The sequence below is a fragment of the Mesocricetus auratus genome, unplaced genomic scaffold, assembly GCF_017639785.1.
Source record: "Mesocricetus auratus isolate SY011 unplaced genomic scaffold, BCM_Maur_2.0 Super-Scaffold_100006, whole genome shotgun sequence".
NCBI classification, from domain to species: domain Eukaryota; kingdom Metazoa; phylum Chordata; class Mammalia; order Rodentia; family Cricetidae; genus Mesocricetus; species Mesocricetus auratus.
The window spans coordinates 55,501,665-55,528,023 of record NW_024429190.1 but is presented as its reverse complement, the minus strand read 5'-3'; the positions used below and the strand labels follow the sequence as shown (position 1 = coordinate 55,528,023).

Here is a 26,359-nt window from a genome sequence, read left to right as displayed (position 1 = left end):
GCTTCAGTGAAGACTTTGACTGTCAGGGACCTATTTTATTTGACATTTTTCAAGACCTTTCTTTAAGGAATTCATTTTAGACTTATTTTAAGGTTGGCAACATGTCATTTAAATGATGCTGTGTGACTGCTATCCTTGAGTGAACCCATGAATTCCACTGGAAGCTGAAACAGAGGAGTTCCAACAGTCAATGAACTTGCTAATGGGCTGAGTTTATCTTGGGACGGGACGTGCTCATGTAATGCTTTTTGTTGAGTTAACTCTGTCATGTAAAAAGGACACGTTTATGCTGAGAAGGGTGTTCAGGTTTGTGGGAAAAGAGCCAACGGTGATGTTCTGACTGAGATAGGGACAAAAACAAATTGTCAGTTAGCTAGAGACGCGCTAGCGTGGGGGTGGAATAGAGTTAGAAGGAAGAGGACATGGAATATTATTCAGCATTACAAAAGAAGGAAACCTTGTCATTTGTCACAACATGGATGAACCTGGAAGACAGTATGTTAATAAGCCACGCACGAAGAGACAAATATGTCATGGTCTCCCTTGTGTGTAGAAACTTGAAATGTCAAACTCATAGGAGCAGAGCGAAAGATCCTTCTTCATGGAGGCTGAGAGTGAAGTTGGGATAGGAGGAACTGAGGAAGGGCTAGTCAACGTACATAAAAGACAATTAGGAAAAAACCTAAGGACTGTCAGTCCTGAGACCCTGACTTGCCATGACAGGCTGTGTTTACCTGAGAATGCCCGGCATTCCCTGTGCCTCTGAACTTCCTTTTACTAAGTGCAATCTCCAAATTACAGCCATCCCATTACTCTCCTCACTTGCAGATCAGAAAGACAGAGAGGAGAAAGTTGCCTATGAGAATCTGCCCCAACTCAATAATAATGCCCTTATAGCTTTATGCCTTCTTGGTCTTGTTTGCCCTTGTTGAATACAGAAGCTTCTAAAATCATGAGCAGATCACTAATTCTTCCTTTTGGCTTTTATCCTGTCTTGGTCACTAAATTGTAGGAAAGCTTTGAGCTCCTGAAGCAGCTTTAGGAAGGGAATGCACAATCCTTTCAGACTCTAAAATTCCTAAATTTTCTAAAATTTAGAGAAAAGCACTCCAGAGACAAGGTACGGTCTTTATTGTTTGGAAATTGGTTATTAAATGGCCACTGCCTGTTATACAGTTCTTCAATGAAATAGAATTTAAAAGCCTGAATTAAATGACCACAGGCACATTCAAATTACACACCAGGAAGAAACCTGTAGCATGAACACTGTATAGTGTTGTTGTGTAGGAGTTGAGAAACCTTTATTAGAACTGAGATAAAACGTCAGGAGGGCAGAGAAGAGGCTGTGGTGACCACTGTCCTCTCCTTCACCATTGTACAGCTGAGATGGGACGGTGGAGCTGGGCAGGCACACTGACATCCTTAATATGATTTCTCTCCTGTCCCTACAAGGGTCCACTCTGGACTGGCCTTCTAGAAGACACTGCCTTATAAGGTTTTCTTTTGGATAGCTCAGGGATAAAACGCCCTTGGTTAGAGTCCAAGGGCAGCTGGCCTCTCTTCCTAGAATCTGCCTCCCAGTGGATTACATTTCGAGCTTCCTTTACCTCCAGCTGCTCCATGTGGGTTCTGACCTCCTCTATGCCTTTAATTGTGGCACGAACATCTTCTAAGTAACCAGTAGAAAGGGAAGGCTGTGTTACTGTCAACAGATTTCTTAAGGGAGGAGGGTGTCCATGAATGTGGCTTCCTTTGGAAGTTTATGAGTGGCAAGATCAGAAAGTTGTGAAAGTGACAGAGACTTATGTATATACAATAATTGGTGTGCCTACTCACTTAAGGTAATAGTAAAGACAGACATCCCAGGATGTCCTGTACTCTTTAAATGTCCACAGATATCACCCCCAAGCCTGTTCTATAGGGGTTTCCCAAGTCAGTGAAGAGCACCCCTACACACACTAGAACACCCACACTCTGATGGTACATGAGAAGTCAGGAGAAGAAAGCCAGAGTGGACAGAACGGGGCGTCTGCTTTTCATTCGAAATTATGTAGGAAAGAGCAGAATTCATGTTTTATTCCAAATTCAATTAATGGCAAAAATGATGTGACCCTTTTGAAAAAGCTAATGTGCTGAATTGCTTTTCCGGTTCACAGAGGACAGCAAGGCAAGGTTAACTAGCCACAGCTGGGGCTAACAGCAGGCCCCACCCCTCAACAACTCTAACCATGCAGGAGGTTACTGGGAGGGAGGGAGGGAAGGACAGAGCTGCCCAGGAAATCCTGCTCTTCCCAAAAGCAGGCCAGAGCAACACAGAAGTCTTGCCTCTGGGAAAAAAAAAAACCGGAAAGGTTCAAGTCAGGTAAAGCAGACCTAGTAATCTAGTGTTGACAAAGGCCCATTCATGAGGTTTGATGTTACCCACAGTAAGTGCTGACGAGGCCAAGGCCAAGCCAAAAGGACAGGTTCACAGAGCCGGCTACTCCGAACAGGCACCTGTCACAGCTTCGCGATGATGTAGATCCTGAGCGATGGTACGATTTAGGCTTCCTCCTCCACGGGATGACTGTGGAAGTCAAATCACGAATGAAGCTAGACGTGGCCGTGCGTACCTGTCGTCCCAGCACACCTCTGCCCTCCCGTCAGTTTTCCCAACTTGAATCTTTACTCCTGCACCTAAGGACGGAGCGTGGTAGCAACACTGTCCTGCAGTGGTTTGCATGTGTAGACATTGAAGTCAGGGTGGTGGTGGAGTTAGACCCTTGACAAGGTGCAAAAGGAAAACCCATGAAGGAATCTCAGAGTTCAATTAAGCATATTCCATTTTTACTCTGGGAGGAGGAAAACAGTGCTTTACTATTGTAGTAGACATTGGTGTAGCAGACTGCCGTTGCCCTACTTCTCATGATGTTTTTCTTGAAGAAGGGACAGCTCCAGCTTCTACAGGGGCTCGATTACCTTTTTGTTTTTATAAGTCACCATGTGAGGTGATGAGTTTCATCGTGGCTCGTCTTCCCTTGAATGAGAAACATTACCCGGCATTTCATTTCATTTGCATCCGCACAAATTAGCAGCCAATGGCCAAGCAGTGAAGTTGGAGGGGCTTTAGGTCTGACATCTGTTCTGCTCATTGCTGGCTTGACTCCAGGCAAAGATGAAAACATTTACCGAGCAGTGGATCGCCTGGAACTTTCCAAAGGGACCACACAGAAAGGAAGCCTCAGGAATGTGTCAGGGCAGCCGGGGCCTGCAGGACTCCAAGCCTGCTCCTTCTCCGTGGGAGTTTTCAGAACTCGGGGATCCAAAGGGGGGATTTCAGCAGTGGCTTCAGCAATTACATGGCAGCCTTGGTTTCCAGAGGACTCCCTCAGGAAACCACCAGCTTTTGATGGAAAATGAAACGCGGGCTTCTCTCTGAGCGCAGACATCAAGGAGCGGGGTCCTGCAGTGTGGCCCCTTATTAAAGATGCTAAGCCCGGCTGGAGAGGGCAGACTGGGCCAGAGACAAAGACGCTGCCAGATAGTTGACAAGCTAGGGCTTCAGAGCCTGAGGCCCCTGTGGACTCAGGTGTGTCTCGGATCAGAGGCTCAGAGTGCAGAGAAGAGTGGGTCTGACTCGGCGCTCTGTGTACCATGGGGCCTTTGGTTCACTAGCCGGTAACTGGCAGGGCCGGGCAGGGCAGGTCTTTCTAGACCCAGCAAGATGAGGCAAGGGGAACCTCCCACTCCTTCACTCCCACCCAAATGCTCTCTCATCTCAGGCCTCTTTCTTTTCACCCGCTCTGCCTGGCCTATCACGGCAGGCTGCCCCTTTTTCCTGTCTAGCTGAGCTCAACGAAATGGGATTTTCTCTCCCTGTCTCCCTGTCCTTTGCTAGTTCCAGAGCTACAGTGGTGTTTTAAGTGGTGAGTTCTACTCGGTGCACTTGCTTAAGTCCCAGAGTCACACCTGACATGCCCAGAGCACCAGGAAGCAAACACTTGGCATGCCACATTGGAGAGGCAAGAGACTCACTCAGTACATACCACCCACAAGTGGAGGTTACCCCTCATTTTATTAACACCACCCCGAGGAAGTTTTGGGGTTTACCTTAGGATCCTAATGCACTCCATCCATTAATTCAATACTCCTGCCTCAGTCAGGTCAAGCCCAAAGGCAGGGGAGACAGCTCCCAGCCCATGGTGACTGTGGGTCTGGTGGGACTTCAGGGCTGACACTAGGCTGTCATTACCGGTTGCCTTTACTTCCTATGGTGTGCCTTCAGTGTGCTACATCAGGCAAGACCTGGATGGTGTGTGTGAAGAGATACAGAGCTTCAGCCGGCCACTCTCAAGTCAGATCTCTGTCCAGGCCCTTTATGCCTCTTCACGGCTCGTCTGACCCAAACTTACTCCGTTCGTCTTTTCTTACCTGAAAAGAGGGTATGATTGTGTCTTCCACTTAAAGGTGTGAGGGAGGTGAGATAATACGGGAGAAGATATTGACATCTGGCACATGGGAGGATCTCGTGAAATTGTTTTCTTTCCATTGTTAGTGTCACCGGCATTCTGGAGCCTGAGTGAGTTTCTAAGTGCCCTTCGAAACAGCAACAAAAGGCAGCTATAGAGGTTCACACTTGCAGTGCCAGCATTTAGCAGGCTGGGGCAGGAGGCTTGGAAATTCCAAACTGGCTTAGGCTTCCCAGAAGCACCTGTTCTCAAAGATTAAATAAAAATATCTGTTTCCTATGGTATGTTGCTCTCTTACTCTGACCAGTGCAAATACAACACTGTTCTATATGACTCCATGTTGGATCTGAAAACTTTGTTTAGGTCTACACAAGCAATGTGTTGGATAATAGTACTGGGGACAAACCTCTAGAAATTTCCACCTTGTTCTAAAAGTGTTCTTGGGCAAAAAATTCTACCTTCTCTTATAGGATCGAAGATTTCATGGAGAGGGTTTTAGTGTGGGCTAGCATATGTGTTTAGACTCCATTGAGAGGGTCTAGTGCTGGCTAGCATGTGTGATTAGACTCCATGGGGAGGGTCTAGTGCTGGCTAGCATGTGTACTTAGACACCATGGAGAAGGTCTAGTACTGGCTACCATGTGTGCAGACTCCATGGCTAGCTTGTGTACTGTACTTTGCATCACAGAATGCATCCATCTTCCAACACTGATTTTTTAGTAGTGCCCTTTACTAACTTTGGCCCACAGCTTTGGGTTCAGTGACTAGTGGCCTATCCCTTCCTTACATGTTCTTCCAGAATCTTTTACATAGGAAATGCTCACTAATAAGCTGTTTGAATCATGGGGATTTTTAGCCATCCTCTATTGGCTTAATAGAGGATGTTGAATAAAAATCAGAGTTTGGAAAATGAAGAGTTCAATTAGTGCCAAGGAGGCACACTCTGGGCATTATCTTTGGCTTTTAGAGTCTTGTCGATAAAAAAAAATAATACTTCCTTTGCTGCGCTTCTGTTCTTTGACCTACACATGTAGCCTCAGCTTAGCAGGAACACGTTTGAAAAAGCAAAACATTCAACTGTAAATGAGCAAATTTAGACTCAGGAGGTGCCGCACTTAGGTTGGCTGCCTGTGTGTGAAAGACGATAACATTACTGTCAAGTGTGGGAGAGAGAGCAAAAAAAAAAAAAAAAATGAGTGTTTCTTTCTTAGGAGAGCTAAGAAAATGACCAGCTTTGCAGACCCAGCACCTGCAAGCTGAGTGAACTTGGCAAAGCTTCTTAACCTGACACTCCCCAGAAACAAGGCCACCTCGCCCTCTGGAGTGGTCGTCCATAGTTGGTCTGAGCATCAGAGGCGCCAGGGCAAGTCACAGAAAGCTCTGCCTAAGATTCCGATTTAATTGGTCTGGACTTGTGCTAAGTCAAGGAACTCATAACCGCTTCCCAGGTGGTTTAATGTCCTGCCCAGGCCTGCAACTATTACTGTGTCAGAGTGACTCCCAGTGACTTTAGGGGACCCTCATTCTTAGAGAAACTCTGATATGATGGAGCAGTGTTTGCTTCATTCACCCAGCATCAGTGATTTACGGCTAAAGGACCTTTCAGGGTGCCATGTCCATCACAGCCAGTGTACGCTCCTTAAATACGTGATGGCCTCTCCTGTTACAGGCAACTCGGGGCTTGCCTCTGTCTTAATTCCTGGCTAGTTCAATGCTCTCGCCTGTCTGGACAAAGTGGAACCGTGGTTGCCTCTGTCAGTATCACGACACTTGAGAATTCACTGAGACCTACATGATCCAGCCTGTTGGTTGTTTCTCGAGAGCACGAATTCCTTGCGCCTTGTGTTCCTTGCATTTTCATCTGTTTTGCCCATGGGTGAATCCCAGGCCTCTCATAGCCCTGGGATATGATAGGCACCGAAGAAGCAAATGAGTAAAGGGTGGTGGTTTTTTCAGATGCCCTATAAGAAAGAGGAGCCTTCTTCACACTGTCACCTCTCTGGAATCTCTAATCTGCTCAGCTTATAGGTCCCCCAGCCTGGAGGAGTCTCAGGTCACTCAGCTGAGACCCTTCTGATTGGAGCATTCTCAGCATTGCTCCTTAAGACACTGACGCTGTCGACCTCACCAGGTGGCTGTGGGGGATTGCATGAGTTGATGCATTTTGAATGTTCTACAGCATTGTTAGGACAACCTTTATCCCCCTGAGATGGCCATCTGGTCTCCCTTCCCCTTCAGTTGGATGCAGCAACAGAGAACACAGATATGGTAGATGGTCATTATTTACAGGATTTGTGTCCTGTTAGGTAGCTGCTGGTGAATACTAACTGGGGGTAATACAGACAGAGCCTGGCAACCTCGTTTTGTGTGCGTCTCGGTTTAAAGGCCGCTGTGTGCTGTAAGGGCTTGGTTTATAGTTACAAGTAAGAGCTTGCTAGGGAGAAATGACAACGCTGGGAAATGACCATCTCAGCAACAAGCTGTGGGGCTTGCAAGGACTTTGAAGGACACAGGTATGAGTTGGGCTTCCTTTCTATATCCCAACATAATATACTCATGGGCATAGAGCAAATATTTGAGGAATCATTTGGGACCTGGCTCTTGAGCCAACGAACACATTCTGTCTCTGACTTTGCTGTCCCATACCAAGCAGGGTTTTGTCCTGACCCTTGTTTTTCTGACCCTTAACTCCTTGCAAATAGGGCTTCACTGTTATTTCGTAGACCAGCTGGAAGGTTATAAGGGAGATTCCCTCTCCACATTTCTTCCTCCTACCTTTCTATGAGCTAGTGGAAAATTAGTCCTTTAAATTTCCATCAAGTGCTTGCTTTTGGTACATGTTGTGCTGTGTGCCAAAAGGAAATTTACGTCACAAGAAAGGTACATCTCTCTAAGGACCCTGCAAAACTAATTTCTGTCCTGATTGGTTGGGAAGTGCAGAAAGGCAGAATGGACTCAAAATAAGGTAACCTCTGTGTAAGCCAAGCCAATAAAAATACATAGGCATGAAGGATGTACACACATGCATGCATACATGTGCATTTTGGCCCTGTTCCCTTTATTTCTAATCACCAGAAGCATATTTTCTGGGAGTGAAAAAATGAGCAAGGGTACAGTCACATTTGTAACCTATACATAGAATGTACAAATACATTATAATTTGATTACATACTATAGGAGCTTATAAGTAATATAACTGCCTTGATACATAATATATAAATAAGTTTGTTATTGCTTTACCCAGAGAGACATATGGGAATGGAGACAAGCGGATCATATTCTTGCTTGCTTATAATTGAACCAATAAGAGAATATTAATGAAAAAGAATCTTCAAAATTGTGTTTAAAGACTGGAGAGATGACTCAGGACATAAATGCACTGGCTGCTCTTCCAGAGGACCCGGGTTTGATTCTCAGCTCTCAAGTGGCAGCTCACAAACATCTATAACCCAGCTTCCAGGTGGTCTCACACCCTCTTCTGGCCTCCACACGCACCAGGCATGCAAATAGTGCACAGGCATACATGCAATCAAAACACCCATACACGTAAGAATAGTTTTTAATTTTTCAAGAGTGTGCTTAAATACCTGGATAAATGCTAAGAAAAATAAGCAGGAAAATTTATATCACTCTATCTAGTTCTTTCGCCAAAGAATAAAAGGACATTTTTAAATAGGTGCAGTGACATCTATTGCTTGGACAGAGAGGGTGTTCCTTCCGGTCAGTCTTCAAAACCTCGGTGTCAAACGTTTCTTTCACCCTGTGGACAAAGCAGGTTGGATTTAGAGTCTATATAAGAATCTGTTAATTAACTTCAGCTGCTGGACAGCTTCTACGTGTCCTAGGAATATAGACAAATTTCATTTCATTTTTACTAACGATCTTTTGTTATTAAAAACAACAACAAGCATTGCCCCAGCACTCATAAATCTGTGACAGGAAGATTATGAGTCAACATAGGAAGACTGTGTCTGAAAAACAAAACAACCAAAAGGGCTAGAGATCTAAGGGCTTCACTAAAATCTAAGACAGTCCTTGTCCTGGGGCTGTCCTTGAGTCCTTAACAGAGGCCACAGGGTCTTGTTCCTCTTTTCATTTGGAGCTTTAGTCTCACGCAGTCAGCAACCTTAGTCCTCTGTAAGGCCATTATTCCTGCTAATAATACTGCTGACAGGATTCTTACAGCCTGGAGAAAGCTGCCTGTGGTTTCCGGCAGAATTTTTCACATTTTTGACTGGGAGATAACATAACAACACAATGGGATTTATGAGAATTCTGTGTTAGGCCAATGTGCATTATCATCCTTTTAATTCTCAGAAGAGGGCTATGGTATGGCCCGTACGTTATAAAGTAGGCCACCATGAAGTAGCACATCTGAATGCCCAAGCAGAACTCCATTACCAGGAAATAGATGGAGCTACGCTAAAAATTCAGACAACTTGGTGTGAATACAGGCACACACACACACACACACACATCCATCACACGCAGTCCCAAACCAGGTACCTCTTCATCCATTACAGCTTGCCCACCTGCCAGCTTTCTTTCTGGCAAGGTCTTGGTAGACGGGCCAGGCCGGTGGCACTCACCATCTTCAGCTTCAGCCTCCAGAGTGCTGGGATTACAGATGTGAGTCCCCACTCCTGGCCTTGTTTATAGTTCTTAATGTATGCATCCCAGCTTTCATTCTTACCATGTTTCCCTTACTACTCCCTGTTCATCTCTGCTGTCTCCAGCAACTGATTACTAACAGCATAACACAGTCCTTCTGTTTGTGCTTATTCTGTAAGGACGTATATGTGCTTTTCAAGAAAAATAATCCAGAGAAACAACAGATGTCCTTTGATAACATTAAAATAATTCAAAGTATTCAAGTTTGGGCAGTGGCATTGTCTGATATAGTTGTGATCAAAATCATCCCCAAACCCCTGTGGTCAACTTGATAATTCCACGTGATCTAACTCCCAGAGCGTGCACACTGCCTGGATCTGTTTGCTTTGTAAAGTAAAATAACCAATGTTTCATTTCACTTCCCGAGGGGGGAAAAAAAGTAAAACAAATTAGAAGAGGTAATCAGATAAATCGCTGTGTTTTCTAAAAATAACACCTAGCCACTGAAGAGCATAAGCCTGTGGACAAATTACTTTTCAATCTGCTTGAATAAAATCGAGTCCTCCAGGGAGACTAAGCCATTGTGTACGTGCATTTCAAATCCACAGAGTAAGAATGCGATCCACTGAGGCCTTAAAATCGGCACACCTTTGTCCTAAGAACGGCAGTGCTGAATTTTGGCACCACCAGAGAAAGGCAGTGCACAATAGTTTCTGTTGGAAATGGGACACTTATTTCAGATTGATGAGTTCTTGTATAAATGGGGCACTGAAACTCTGCATAGCAGCTTTCTGAATCCACTGTGTGACTGTGGAGTTTTAGTTTATAAAAATTGTCAGTGTCTGCCTCTCTGCTTTCATACATTCATAACTTGCACGTGCCCCCCTTCCAACCTCCCTCTTCAAATTATGTCAATAGTATTACAAAAGAACACCATGGCGACCTGCCTCAGATGACCATGACCAGGCTTATAGGAATGAATGAAGTCATGAATTTGAAACCTTGAGACTGTAAAGCCCTATATGAATACAAGATTGTATTACTTTGGATTCTACCAGTGATGGTAGCAAGAACAGCCATTGCATCATACCAATTACTTAACCACCATGTGTGCACCTATCACACATTTACTTTTAAGAAGGCCACCCCACTGGGGGGCTGGGGAGGCTGGTGAAGGGACAAGGGAGGAAGGGTGGGAGAGGGAGCTGGGACTGACATGTGAAACATTCACGTTTCTAATTTAAATAAAAACATATATTGAGAAAAAATAAATAAATAATAAAAAAGGCCACCCCACATGCACCTGGGCCACCCCCTTTCTCTTCAATTACTCACATGCAGAGTCCAAGGACCACTATATTATCAACTTATCTTGAACCAACCAATTAGTAAAGAAACCTGCTACTAGTTTCTATAAAGTAAAATATAAAGTAGTTTACACTTGATGTCTACTTGAGATCAGCTGATCCTTCCTGCCAGTCATTAGCCAGGTGATGAAGAGTTAGCAGCATTGCCTTCAAGACAAGAGGGTTGCATTTCGACCTGGAAAGGCATAAGGATGGCAACCCTTATGTTACCCATCAATTACTTTAATGAGCACAAGAGAGCATCTTGTCACACTGCCAAACACTATAGGAATTAAGAATAACTCAGTCCACAATTCAGAGTGGGATGGCTAACTGAGCTCCATGCCATGCCATAGCTGAGGGCTCCAGAACGGACTCGGGTCTACAGGGGATCTGTGTTAATGGGGACATTGCAGTGGCAGAGTTTCTCCATCTCTGTGACCTTGGTCTCCTTGGCAGAACAGAGGGAGCCACCAGAACCAGGAGAGTGGAACAGGAGTTGTTTAATGGATACCGAGGTCCAGGTTTGTAAGATGAAAAGAACTCTGAAGATGGCTTGCACAAAAATGTGAATGAGTAGATGTTCCTCGCTTCAGGAGTCACATGCTGCTAAAGCCACCAGAAACTGAAAGTATAGTCAGTCAAAGTGCATTGGCTACACATAACCTGTTACCTCGGGGCACAGAGGCACAGTACACTTGCTTTGGCCACTGTTGCCCTTGTGGTTGAGTGGCTGCCTGATCACCGAGGTTCATCACTGGTACCCAACATCTTGAGAATGTCGCACACCCTCATAGTGCTAGCCTGGCAAAGATAAACCCTCAAAATCTCATATACAGCTCCCACTGAATGTTGCCACTTTTGTTCCATGGCAACCTTTTAAGCTCGTAGATGGAGCCATCACACGTGGCTACCAACTGCGCTTTACTGAACTATACACCTACAAACAGCTGAGATGGGGCTGGGCACGTGGCTCAGTTGTAGAGCGCTTCCCTCGCATGTGTGAGGCTTCTCAGTTCTGTCCTCAGCTCTGGAAAACAGAAAGGAGTTAAGATGCCAATAGTAGTGTTGCATGTGTTTTGCTTAAAAAGAAATTAGGTTAAAAAAAAATACAGACCCACTGGATAGCAAAACCAAAACCATAGGTGACAAGCTGTTCGTGCAGTCGCTACAGTGCAAGTGGGTTGGAACCTGCGCCACAGGCCTTGGGAAGTCAGCAGCCGTGAGGAAGGATGCAGGGAAGGAAAGTACGTCACATCATGATGCCTCTGACCACAGGAAGCTCCAGCGGATGCTCCCTGGGATAGCCACACCTGGGTGGGAGCCAGGGAGCCAGCGGAGGTGCTGAGGGAGCTGCAGGCTCGTGGACCTCTAACCTACAGAGAGCTGCTATGACCGTGAACGGGTAGTTCAAAACTGGGCGGTCCAGAGACAATGAGGCAGATAAAAGCTGGGGAGGGAAACAAAAGCAGGAAGCCACAGGAAGAAGGTCATCCAATTTTTATCACTAAATGAGAAAGTCCAAAACGGTGCTCTGTGAAGCTGCAGAAAGGAGTCCTGGGCAGCAGCTCCTTGGAAAAGTGTATGGATTTCACATAAAAATAAGCAGAGAGGAAGATCAAAATCAAAATCAAGCCTCACACTGGAAAGAGTGAAGAGGGCTGGGGGGTGTAGCTCAGCTGTGGGAGGCACCGGCCCAGCGTGTGGGTGGCCCTGGTTTCCATCTCCAGCACTGGGGGCAAATGTGAGAGGGTCAGACAACACCCCCTAAAAACTAAAGAACATGTTACATACATAAAAACTGTAGCTCTGTTTTATAAAATGAGCTAAAAGACATTTTGAAATAAGAATTAGAAGTCATAATTGAAGCGAATAGCGAATAATTAGAAATAAAAGACCTATTTCTGAAATAGAAGCAAAGTCAAAAGAAACACCAGAGCAAGTAATAGCCACTCAAAAACAGCAGGGCAGGTGAACTGAGGAGGTGGCAGTGGAGAAGAGCCCTTGCTGTGCAAGCAGAAAGATCCGAGTTTGAATCCCCAGCATCTGTGTAAAAAAGCCAGGCCTGGCCACATACGCCAGTAACACTGGCATTGGAGAGACAAACAGATCACAAGAGCTCACTGGTCAGACAGTCATCCAAAATGGTGAGCCTCAGGCTCAACGAGAGACCCTGTCTCCAGGGAATAAGGCAGAGAACTATAGAGGACAACTAACACACACACACACACACACACACACACACACACACACACACACACACACGAGAGGGGGGATTTAAATCTAAGAAAATTAGCAAAACCTATCAACAGTGAAGAAAAGAAGAGCAACTACAGACAGTAAAACACGTGAAGACCTCACACAGAGTCCACACAAGCAATTAGAAGAACAATCGCCAATAGTGCTGCCCCTTCAGCTTGCCCTAGATTTACAGAACTCCTCTCACTGCTGGGAAATGTGTGAGAAAATAGCATTCTCATAAATATTGCCAAGGCTGTGCATTGCCCAAGTAATCTAGGAATGCCTGCTAAAATTAAATGTTTCCATGCACTTGGACCCAGCAGTTTCAGAACTGGGAACCCATTGTACAGAAGAAACACGAACATCAGGATGTACATAAAGGAGTGTGTATGGACTTGTCGTTAACATGCAGAAGAAAAACCATCCAGGCTTCTCTTGAACAAAACCACGCCGTGGAACACTGTGTAGTTCCAGAAGACAATGAAGTCCATCTGTTGGTATTGATCTGCACAGATAAGCTTTGATACATTGACGGTCCAGTGAATGGGGAGACCTGCAGGGTAATATGTCTGACTATTTTTTTTTCATTTTAAAAAGGAAATGAAAAATTCTATACAATGAATATGGGCTACTCGGGGCAGGTTTCTAGTAGGATTAAAGAAGACGGCTTATTGTCTCTTCTCATGCCTGTGTGGTGTTTGAATTGGTATCCTAAGCATGTGCTCTTGTGTTTTCTTAATGCCAATGAAAACATTTGGAAAGAATACTGTTTCCCTCAGGTAGTGTAAGTGGTGCTGTAAACTTAAAGGAATTTGCTCTAGCTGTGTGGCCAGCACCTCTACTTGCTAAGCCATGTTAACAGCCGTCTGCCTTTTTTCAACTAGCAAAAATGTAATCAAAATCGGAGTTGGACTCATACGTATAGGTCAATATAGGAGAGTTCACGCATGGCGTCTGGGACCTCTGGTTGTGAAAGGGGAGGTTATAAAGACTCTCCGGAACTTGGAAGGCTGACTCTGGGGAAGGCTGACTCCCCTAATGTAACTGAGACTTGGGCTGCTGTGTGGTTCTGTCTCCTTCCATTTCATGTGTAGAAACAAAGAATCAATCAGAGAGGACTCAAGGCCCCAAAGGGACCTCTTGGGTCACTACTCCATCCTTCCCATTTAACTGTTTAAAAAACAGAGGGTCCCACAAAGCACAAAGAAAAAAAAGCTGAAGACTAACAGAATATGGTGGGAATGGAGCCAAGTCCCACTTAGCCTGCCTGTCAGCAGTGTCCTCCCTGACGCTGGGCTCTACCTCTGCCTGACACACACCATCACTGGCTCAGTTGCTTGGCATGCATTGCCTTTTACCTGTGCACCCAAAGCCTGTTGGGTGCCCATTACTTACATAAGATCCCAAGTACGATCTAATTTATCAATGTCAATGGACCAGGAAGGCAAAATGATTTGGTTACAACCCCAGAGTAGAAGCATTTCTGAGCCAGAATAAAAACTCTGCACGATCCTTTGTTTTGTGTTGGAGATCTAGAGTCACCATCTGTCTCTCTCTGGATTGAGGATTCTAGTCTTGCTTTAGAGATCAGGGCTCTGAAGCCAGTGAGATGGCTCAGCTGGTAAAGGTGTCCACTCCCAAACCTGGCAACCTGGTATGAACCCCAAGACCCACATGGTGAGAGGAGAGAACCAACTCCTGCAAGTCGTCCTCTGACTTCCATATGTGTGCTGTGCCACACGTGTGCCCACACACATGCACACGTGATGGGGGATGTCCTTCTGAATATATGTTTCTCCTATTGGTTGATGAATAAGAAACTGTTGGCCTATAGCCAGTAGAGGCAGGGAGATGGGCAGGATTAGGAGACGAGGAGAATTCTGGGAGAGGTAGGCAGAGAGGTGCCGCGAGAGGATGTCTCGCTGCCCAAGGAGTAACATGCTGGATTACCGGTAAGACACAGCCTCGTGGAAATACATAGATTAAAGAAAAATGGGTCCATAGTTAAGACAGAGCTGGCCAATAAGAAGCCTGAGCCATCGGCCAGCAGTTTAGTAATTAAAATAAGTCTTTGTGTGCTTATTCGGGGATAAAGTGGTGGCAGGACCTGGTGGGACAAGAAGCTTCAGCAACAAAAACATGCTTCACCACACCATATATTCATAAGTATGTGAAAACAGATCAGGGTCCCACAGTAGCTGGAACTATTGTGGTTTGGATATGAAATGTTCACATGGCAAGGCTGAATGGACATACTGGGAAAAGATTTTGCAGGTTATAACCTGCCACCCTTGCTAAGCCAAACACTCCTGTTTTCTGACCTGCCGAAGTGGCGACAAGTGGTCTTCCAAACTCTCATTGCCATAGAAGAGTCTCTCTCACTACCCCTCCTTCCTGGTCTCGAGCCCAAGAAGTCCTTCCTTCTGCCCTTAAGTTGTGTCTGTCAAGCATTTGTCACAACAGTGAAAAAAGTCACTAATATCTCAGATAAGAGGATTTTTTTCACATATACTCAAAACTGAACCCCTTGCCACCACCAGGAATCCCGAGGTCTCACTGCAGCCCCCGCTTGAATTTAGGCTCGGTGAGAGGCCCTGGGTGGTAGTTAATGCTTCCATCACCAAATGGTTTTTGCTCAAGGTCCAAGCATCGCTGTCTGGATTGGAGGGTCACACCACACAGGAAGAAGTATGTGACTAATAAAGAATGCAGCTTTAGAGACTGCGAGTCCAGACAGCCTCTGATAAACTTTTAAACAAAGGTCAGGAATGTTTTCCTTTGTGGGGAGTAAAATATGTGGTCTATGGTGTGGAGCGGGGGGGGGGGGGGGGTGGAGCAGGACAGTTCCTAACATCAGTTTCCCCTCTCCATAATTTCTAAGCATCTCAGCAGCAGCTGTGTTAAATGCCCCACCCCCAGGCTTTAGGCCATTGCTCCGTAGAAGCCGTAAGAGAAGAGACACATGGGGGATTCCAAAGTGATGACCAGGCAAGCTTAACCTTGACAACCTCGGAGGAAGTTTCCTACCCTGTAGCCAAGAACATTCTAGAAAGTACCCACCCAAGGTCCCACTTTAAAATACCCAAGTTAGGATCCCTACTTCCTGTACTGACAAAAGGGGGAAGCCCTGGAGAGGAAGCCGGTGTTGACTCCTGGGAGAGAAACAGTGAAGTGGACCATAAGGCATCCCTTGGCATTCCTAACCCACCCGGGAGATTCCAGAGGCGCCAGACAAGGTCAGGGCGAGGGGTTGAAGCATGGGGAGTTGACGTTGCCATCCTGACGGGGAAGGAATGGGGTAGCTCCGTAACGAAAGGCACATCCTTGGTACGTATCCACTCCTCTTTGCACCTCCCTTACCGCCCTGTGCTCTGCCTTCCCATGCTCTCCCGCCCAGCCTGTGTTGTAGGGAAAGGGGTGTGGGTTAGACTGGAGCTGCCCCTGGCCAGCTATAAATAGAATACGAAAAGAAAATTCACAGAGGAAGCTCCCTCTAAACGGCCAGGCAGGGGTGGGGCTGGGAGATAGGTTTTGCTGTAAACTTGAGTACGGTCACTTCCCTGGCTTCAGTCATGGCCGGCTTCCCAGAGCACACAGGGCTGGGCCAGGCAGAATGTGGGAGATAGTGACAGCGGGGAAGTGACTTCATCTTATCCCATCCCCATGTCCCCTCGCCGTCTTATACATGGTGTCACTCAGTCCTCCGTCACCACAGCAAACACCCATGAGAGCTCATAGGCCGAAAAGGTCACTGTCACTCACACTTTGGGAGGTTTCCGTCCCTAATTTGGGACCTGTGATGAAGCATAGTGACAAGGAAATGTGAAGTAGAGAAAAACTGCTCACCTTGTGACTAGAATGTGGGCAGGCACACACACACACACACACACACACACACACACACACACACGCACACTGGGAGCTAGAGCGATAGATGGCTCAGTGGTTAGCTCATAGTCATTTGCGACTAAGGTTCAGAGGGGGACTCTGATACTCTTCTGCTGCAAGGGTTCCTGCACCCATGTGGTGCACATAAACTCACACATATAAAAACATAATTTTTGTTTAGTTGGGCAGTAATGGTGCACATCTTTAATCCTAGTACTTAAGATGCAGAGTCAGGTGGATCTCTGTGAGTTAGGCCAGCCTGCTTTACAAAGTGAGTTCCAGGACAGCCAGGGCTGTTACACAGAGAACCCTGTCTCAAAAAGCAAAAAAAATCTTTTTTAGAAAAATAAGGGTGAAACCAAGGGGGTTTGGATTTCATTACACCCTTAACAGACACACACCCTGTAAACCAAAGGCTTCCAGTTAAGGTTGCCACAGCCTCCAACAGCAGTATGAGCTGGGACCACACATTTAACATGTGGGCTTTGAGTGGACCCTCAGTATCTAACTGTAGCAGCATCTCCCACTTTCGTCATTTAGAGTATGTTTTGAAAACTTAATCATCAGGAACACATCCCTGAGGGGCTGGTGCTTCTCCCATTGTACAGGGAGAAACTGATTGGATGGTTCATTCGTTCTTATAGCTGGGAATTAGCACAGATGCCTACCGAGGCTTTGGTCGGCTCCTACAGGATGGAAAACCATGTCAAAGAGCCATGACTACTGGAATCCTGTTAAGATGCGAGTCCTAGAGTCAACACTATTCTGGGATCTGGTGCTGAAGCTCTTGTGACTCTGACAGATCCTTGACCAGGTGGAGTCTCAGGGCCCTGTCTGTAATACACCTCATCAGGGGCTTGTGTGGATCAGCACAGACGTTGTATGCAGGGCGTGGCATTATCGTCGGTTTATTAAATGGCGGTGGGGGCAGAATTGTTCGTGGCAATGGTCGTTTTTACTGTTCACAGTAAATGAGAAAATGAGAATGAGGGTCACAGAAAAGGCACTATCAGAGGTCAGCAGCAGGGACTCTGCTGGACAGAGGTCACCTGGAAAGATACCACATAGACTTGAGCCTGCCATCTGTCTTCCCCGGTAACTCTGTTTTGGCTTTGTCCCCATATTTCCTTAGAAGAGAAATTGGGAAAGTTGCTTCTCTGTGCATGTATTTTCTGTTGAGCTGCCGAAGGCTAGGGGTTCCGTACAGAATTCATCTGCAGCCTGTCTCCAGTGTTTGCACTGGTCTTAGGGAGCCGAGGTGCTTACACTGTCAATTACTGGACCTTTTGAAGTGTGCCTACCCTGAAGAACCTCTGCTAAGGAGGGCTGTGTTAATGTGTAACACAGCGATAAGCAAAGCACTGCTCTCTTTATTGCCTTTCTTCCCCCATGTCTGTTCAGTTGGAAAGCGGAAAATGGTTCTATTTGCATCTCATCAAGCTATGTTGAATGGCAGGGGAGAAAGGGCTTTTGCTAATGAAGAACACGGGATGTTTTAGCGACACGAACCACAATGAATCACCTGCAATTTGTTTTGCGTTTTTTTTTTGAAGAAATCACAAAGCAGTGCAAAGCTGCATAGAGAGTTGATGGTGTTGAACAAGCAGCAAGGGGAGCTGAGGAGCTAGCTGTGTGTTACTTCTGTAGATGGAAGGAATGCACCCCACTTTCAAAGGCCTCAAGGTCAGTTTGAGGGTTTTCTTGTTTTTGTTTTTTCACCTAAATGGAAAGCGTTAGCCAGCAACAATGGAAACCCACATCCAGGATGCACTTGCAAACATGAGCATCTGCAGTAGAAGGCGTTGAGTTGGTCCACAAACATCTGTGACCCTCACGGGCTCGGAGCCAGCCCGGCCTGTGGGATAGTTCCCCGGGTCAGCAGGAGTAGATGGTCAAACCGGTCTTTTGAACAGTGTGACTGGAACTTTCCATTGCTGGGGGAAACTCCCAGCTATCAGCCAAGTGCATTTCTGAAATGCCTGACTGTGTCAGGGGCCCTATGGGCTGTGGGTTGGCCAGCATTCCCTCAACAAGGTCAGTGTTAAAAAACAAAGTTCCCAGGAATGTGGTACAGTTGTTTAAAAAGATTGTCTAAGGAATAATACGACATAGTGGTTAGGAGCCTGGGTTCTAGGACCCGATTGCTTAGTTTTGGTTATTGTCACCATTGTTAAAACAGAATTTCATAGATCCAAGGCTGGCTTTGATCTCACTGTATAGCCAAGGATAATGCTGAACTTCTGGTCCCCCTGCCTTTGCTGGAACTTGAGAGCTTACCACCATGTCTTGCAGCACAGCAATTGTTCTGCTCTGTATTACTACATTTAGACCTCTGTTACTGAGGTTTAAAGCTTCTTAGAGAATTCACCTTCAGGCTATCTCACAGAGTTTGCATTGGGCCTTGTGTTCCAGAGTCAGTGTTAGGTCGGTTCCCTGGCTTCTTAACATGCGCTTATCTTGAAGAAGCCCAGAGAGGGCTGTTTGAGTGTGTTCTGTGGCTGCATAAAGCATATTTACTCATGACTGTCTTATTCTGCTACATTTCTTCTGTTTAAACCTAGAATGACAAAGTTAGAAAGTCATTTTAATCCTGTTGACATTAAATAAATCATTTTCCAATACTAGTGAAAAAATTATCTTAAAATATTAAACAATAGCTCCTCTTTGGTGTCAACCTGATGGGAGATGACATTCTGTAAATCTGTCTCTTATTGGTTGTTGAATAAAGCACTGTTGGCCAATAGGGAAGCAAGATAGGTGGGACTAGGAATCGAGGAGATTCTGGGAAAGAGAGACAGAGGGGACACCATGTAGGCACCAGAGGAATAAGAGGTCTGGACTCTTTTCTCCAGTAAAAGAAATACTTAGATTAACAATTATGGGGTAAATACTTAAGTCAGAGATAGCCAGTAAGAAACCAAGCAAATGGCCAATAGCTGTATAATTAAGATAGTGTCCTGTGTGTTATTTGGGGGCTCAGACAGCATGGCAGGGCCCAGGCGACTGGCAAAGAAAAGTACACTCTCCATCTTGGATTGAATTTTTCTTGAAATTGTTGTCAGGGAGGTTCCATGGTTAAATAATGAAGGCAGAGTGACAGCTAAGAGCCAAGAAGAGACTGTCGAAAGGTCTTTCAGAGTAGTCCAAGCTCTGAGACATTGGTACTATTCGTACTTCAGGTCAGAAGCTGTCTTAGTTACTTTTCTATGGCTGTTACAAAACACTATGACCAAGGCAACTAATAAGAAAGTGTTTAGGGCTGGAGAGATGGCTCAGAGGTTAAGAGCACTGACTGCTCTTCCAGGGGTCCTGAGTTCAATTCCCAGCAACCACATGATGGCTCACAACCATCTACAATTCAATCTGGTGCCCTCTTCTGGCATGTAGGTAGAACACTGTATATGTAATAAATAAATAAATAAATCTTTAAAAAAAAAAAAAAAGAAAGTGTTTAATTTGAGCTCACTGTTCCAGTGGGTTAAGAGTCCATGACCACCATGGCGGGGAGCATAGCAGCATGCAGGCTGAGAGTTCACAGCTGGATTTACCAGCACAAAGCAGAGCTAACTAGGAGTAGCATGAGCTTCTGAAACCTCAAAGCTGCCTGCAACAAGGCCCCACCTCCTAATCCTGAGAAACATTCCCCCAGGCATTCAAACATATGAGCCTATGGGGGCCATTCTCATACAAACCACAGCAGAAACCCCCACCATATTGGTTTAAGTAGAGAGATTTGTGGTATACTAAAGGGTTATGTGTCCCCAAAACTCATATGCTCAAGTCCCCTTTTTTGATGGTGTTTGCAGGTGAAGATTTTGGGAGACAATTAACTCATAAGAGTAGAGCCTTTAGGGATGGGATCAATACCTTGTCAAGCTGTATGAGGCTGCCATAGGAAGATGGCTATCCACAAAAGAGGTGAAACTCTCACCAGCTCCCACCCGATCCTGCACAAGGAACTTGTACCTCCAAGCCAGCCTTCAGAACTCTGAGAAGCCTCTTCTGTGTAAGCCACCTGGGCATAGCTGCCCAGGCTGACTAAGGCAAGACCCTTGGCACAAGATTTTCATATAGTCTTCCTAAATTGTCACGTACTTCTGGACGTGGGATTCCGTCTGTGTGAGAGCAGTCCTCTCTGGAGCTCATGTACGTAGCAGATCCATTACAGACAGACACGGTGAGTGGGAAGAGCAGTAGTTACAGTCAGTTGTGGACGTCAGGGCTCCTTCATCACCACCACGTCACGCTAGCTCATGCCCGCCCACTATGTCAGATGTGAAAATCACTTGGACTTTATTTTTCCATTCATTCTTTAGCCTCCTTAGCTACCACGTTGGCGTCTTCTCCCCTTTAGAGGCATTTGGTTGTTGGCTTTTTTTCCCTTTCCTTTTTTCACTGAAGCTAAGTGCTCTTTTTAAAGTTTTATGGTTACCTTGCAGAAATCTCATTAGAAAAGCACTTTAACATAGTACTTGGCAACTGGGCATCTGACAGTGTTCTAGTTCATTAGTCTGGAAACCTCCCCAAGCTTGGAGGAGCAGACATTCCTCTGTGGATGGGGAAGCTTTGATCTGTCCTACAGGGTTCAGGATTTATTCCAAAGTCATTTGGGGGTATCCTAAGCCTCACAAAATAAAAATAACACTGATTGAGAAAACAACTGAACTCTGGGTACTGTGATTCCGTGGCAACTTCTGCATCCTTTGAAGACAGGCTCATGTTAGCATACAGCCTCCTGTGCCAGGCAGGAGGGTAGTTGAAGTGGCCTTGTACCAGGTCACGCCCGTGTTCTATGATCCTAATGAGGATGGACTCTTCAAAGCCATACCCGTCTCACTGTGGATAAACGCATTCAAGTCTTATCCATGGGTCTTTAATTTTTAACTTTGAAATTGCAAACTCTCAAATTCCTTCAATGCCGTGGTGCACAGAGAAGGTTCTGAATAGTGGATTGCTTATTTTTAAAGGAAGATGTCTGGGAACAAAACACCAGGCTTTGAAACGTGCTTAGTCAAGCGTCCGGTCAGCATGGTGTTCCTCACAGAACATTGTTTCTCGTCACATTCCAATCAGACTTAATGTCTGCCATACAAAATATGACTCCACCCTGAGGATGCCTACACTTGAAGTAGATAGTGCTCTATTGTTTTAAAAGACATGATACCAATTAAGTATAATTTAGATTTTTGAAGTATGGTCGTGTTTGGGTGCTGGTAAGTGGGTTTTATTTGGTATCCACCCCCACACCTTGAAACATGTATTGTTGTTTGTTTTGATTGAAAGATTTAAAAAGAAATAAGCCACTGGAAAGTTTAAAGAGCTCGCAACCTGGGGTGTGCACCACACCTCCAATCCCAGCACTTGTGAAGCTGAAACAGGCAGGGCCTTGAGTTCAAGCAGAGCCTGGCTTTCCTAGTTTCTCATTTTCTGAATGATGTGTGTTTGTTTGAATGGTATAAAAAGGACAGCAGCCCGGGGAGGCAGGGGTGAGGGGGGCAAGAGTGACTTGAGTTCCAGGCAATGGGCTGGCAGGAGACCTTGAGTGTTCTGTGCCGGGTAGAGGAACAGACCGAGAGTGCGGGACACTTGCTGGGATGAGAAATGGAGCCCACGTTTACTTTTACACTTCCAGAGCAAGCAGAAGAAAAGATAGAAGTTGGTGTGACTTAGTCGCTTTCTGTTGCTAAATAGCGCATTACTACCAACTGGTAAGTTATAAAGAAAACAGATCTGTTTTCACTCGTGGTTTTGGCCCACGGTCAGAGGACCACATTTAGCGATGACCTTCTTGCTGGCCAAGTCCCAAAGTGGCACTAGGCATCACATGGAGAGAGATGTGAGCCACCAGAGAGCCAGAGAGCTAGCCAGATTGGCTTTTACAGCTGACCCAATCAAAATAACCTATTAACCCACTAATCATGAGAGCAAAAGCCAAACTGCTTCAGAAAGGTCCCTTCTCTCCTCACTTAGTAACTCCAAATGGGGGTTAAATTTCAACATTATTAACCTGATTGCATTCTGGAGAGAACAAACTGTATTTAAATGAAGCAGAGGAAAGAATAATAAGCTGTTTTTGCTCTGGGTTAAAGGGGCAGTATACAAAGATGTAAGCAGGACAGTAAAAACAAGAAAAGGCTATCCCACACTAACCTTCATAAAGTTTTGAAAATCACTGTGGCTCTCTGAGGCCCACTGTGGAGTGACTAAAGCCAACCATTCTACTGAGTTGAGGCCCGAGACTGCAGGCCAAGGATGTAGTGGCTCAGCATGTGGGTGTGAGAGCTCCCACCCACACAGTGACCACTACGGGGAAAATGAAGAGTCCAGTTTCCCACAGGGACAGCCCTCCCACAGGAGGGCTAGGGTTGCTTAACCTATACCTAAGTGATCAAACAAACTTACATTAGCACAGGTTGTTTAAGCAAGCTTGACAGATCTGGCTATCTCTCCTTGCACACACAGGATGCTCCTGGTGGATGAAAAGGTCTCCATGACAACAAGGGACAAAGTGTTGGGTCAGAATCAGCTCTCCAAAGGCTGCATCAGAAAGCGTGCTCTTTTTAGATATCAAGTAGTATTGTGCACTCCCCCAAATAATGCCAAAGAAATTTATCAAAGACAGTGCTTTCAGCTGAACCCAGAGGAATGGCTGTCACTTTGGACCAAAAAGTTCTCTTGCTCACTCTTCCTCCAGCCAGATGCAGACATTGCACCAGCGCATGCACGTGGGCCCTTGGGACTTTATTAATCTGGAACGCCACATGTGTTCAGAGCAGAAGACCTATCAAGCGTTGTACAATGAGCCAGTGTGGGAGAATCCATCTTCAATGAATGGCCCCTTTGGTAGCTTTCTTGAATTGGAAGTGCCTCCAACACTTATTCACAAGATCAATGACATTTGTCTTTCAAGATTAATCTTCACCCCTCCTGCTGGGGATTTAGCTCAGGGTCTTCATGCACTCCAGGCACCCCAGCCACAGTCGGTCATAACCAGATGGAAAAGTTCCCTGGTGGACCCTTGAGTCCAGCACTCATCACCCTCTCCCCCAGTTGGTGAGCTGGCTTAGGCATTCTAAACAGGAAACAGAGGTTTTCTAACTCTAGCTCTTGGCTTCATAATTTCCGTGTTTGACTTGAAAACCATTATGTTTTAAGCCTTCACTGACCGTGTTCCAGCACTGAAAATGTGACCCGGGGCACCCATCTCATTTAGCCAGAGGAAAATGTAGAGGCGTGATTTGGAACAGCCTTCCCTTACAAATTAATATTGTTAATGATTTTCACTTATTTCTGTCCCCAAAGAGATTTGCTAAATGAGATCTTGAGCAGGAAAAAAAATGTGCTTTCTTCGATTTGTTACCCGTAATGGAAATGCACAGATAAACAGACTCGGTTCCGTTAATAGACAATCTGACCTTTTTTATCTTTTTATGTTTTGGTTAGGTGGCTGGGGAGGAGGTAGTGATGGAAAACATGTCAACAAATGTGGCTTGAGTACTTTTTCAGTTTTTTGTTTTAGTTAGGCCAGCCTCTCTATGAAACCTCTGTGTGTGTCTTCTTCTGTATGCATGTGTGTATGTATGAGTATGTAATATACACTTACATATGTATCTACACATCCACATACTATATAGACACACTTACAAATACATCTACACATACAGGTACACATACATATACACACACATACACATATACATATGCACATGCACATACTATGTAGATGTACATACACATACATATACATGTAAAGGCCAGAGATTGATATAGGATGCTATTGCTAACCACCTTAACCACCCGTAAAACAGGGTCTCTCACCAAACCCAGAGCTCCGTCATTGGCTGTCTGGTTAGTGAACCCCCAGGATTATTTTGTCTCCACCTCCCCAGCTACAGGCTCACACCTCCACACCCAGATTTTTGTGGGGGTACTGAGAATTCTCAAGCTCAAGTCCTCACGTTTGCACAGCAGGTACTTTTCCACTGGTCCAGCATTCTCCCCAGAACTACTCCCCTGACGAGGCATTATACCAAGAGTCCAGTGGGCATCTTGTAAAATTTGCCTAAATTCCTGTAGAGAAGCTCCGGGTGTCAAAGCACTCCTGCTAAGGGTCATCCTGGTGTATTTTGTTGTGAGGGATAGTAAACAGCCTGGAAATAGAGAAACCTTGACACAGATGCCCATCAGTACACACGGGGATTGGAATACCAATGTCACAGATGCTCAGGGCCCTTATATAAAAATGGCAGTATTTATACACACCTGTACTTTACATCATCTATTGTTTAATTACCTATCATGCTCTAAATTATTGTGCAAAGAGTTGATATGCTGTATGGTTTTGAAAACTGATCCAAAGCCAGCAAGTGTAAGCCAGGTGAAGTGGTGTATACCTGCAATCCCAGCATCCCACACTCAGACTCAAGATCATTGCAAGTTCAAGGACTCCTGGTCTACACTATCTAGTGCCAAGATAGTCAAAGCTGTATAGAAAGACATGTCTCAAACAAAAACAAAACAAATCTGTACATACTCAGACATGCTGCAGCATAACAGATTAATCTCACTGTTCCTTAAAGTATAAATACAAGACTAACAAGACAAAAATACCCCATTACATTTCTATGGGCTGTTTAAAGTTATGGATGCTCATGGTAAAGGCTTTTGCTCTGCGGATCCTGGGCAGTGTGTTTCAGGTCTTTTTAATACAATGAGTTACATAACCTGGAGCATTGTAAGATGCAAAGTACAAATGTTTAAAAAATCCTTGAAATCTATATTATTATCAGTGTACATACCTCCTTGGAGCCAGATCATAATGGTCCCCAACAGCTAACTGCCCATCTGTGGGAACCTCATGTTAGTGCGTGATGTGGGAACCTCATGTTAGTGCGTGATGTGGGAACCTCATGTTAGTGCGTGATGTGGGAACCTCATGTTAGTGCGTGATGTGGGTACCTCATGTTAGTGCGTGATGTGGGAACCTCATGTTAGTGCGTGATGTGGGAACCTCATGTTAGTGCGTGATGTGGGAACCTCATGTTAGTGCGTGATGTGGGTACCTCATGTTAGTGCGTGATGTGGGAACCTCATGTTAGTGCGTGATGTGGGAACCTCATGTTAGTGCGTGATGTGGGTACCTCATGTTAGTGCGTGATGTGGGAACCTCATGTTAGTGCGTGATGTGGGAACCTCATGTTAGTGCGTGATGTGGGAACCTCATGTTAGTGCGTGATGTGGGAACCTCATGTTAGTGCGTGATGTGGGAACCTCATGTTAGTGCGTGATGTGGGAACCTCATGTTAGTGCGTGATGTGGGAACCTCATGTTAGTGCGTGATGTGGGAACCTCATGTTAGTGCGTGATGTGGGTACCTCATGTTAGTGCGTGATGTGGGAACCTCATGTTAGTGCGTGATGTGGGAACCTCATGTCAGTGCGTGATGTGGGAACCTCATGTCAGTGCGTGATGTGGGAACCTCATGTCAGTGCGTGATGTGGGAACCTCATGTTAGTGCGTGATGTGGGAACCTCATGTCAGTGTGTGATGTGGGAACCTCATGTCAGTGCGTGATGTGGGAACCTCATGTCAGTGCGTGATGTGGGAACCTCATGTTAGTGCGTGATGTGGGAACCTCATGTTAGTGCGTGATGTGGGAACCTCATGTTAGTGCGTGATGTGGGAACCTCATGTTAGTGCGTGATGTGGGAACCTCATGTTAGTGCGTGATGTGGGTACCTCATGTTAGTGCGTGATGTGGGAACCTCATGTTAGTGCGTGATGTGGGTACCTCATGTTAGTGCGTGATGTGGGAACCTCATGTTA

At 45.5% G+C, this 26,359-nt stretch overlaps 1 protein-coding gene and 1 long non-coding RNA gene across 2 annotated transcripts in view; both read left to right on the top strand.

Moving 5' to 3' along the window:
• Nucleotides 1-26,359, top strand: part of Igfbp7 (insulin like growth factor binding protein 7) — a 60,637-nt gene that overhangs the window by 4,319 nt on the left and 29,959 nt on the right. The gene's annotated exons all lie outside the window — the stretch shown is intronic.
• On the top strand, nt 15,500-23,922 carry LOC121140855. The gene is made up of 2 exons (XR_005877810.1): nt 15,500-15,973; nt 22,997-23,922. It is a non-coding gene; the product is annotated as an uncharacterized LOC121140855 (long non-coding RNA).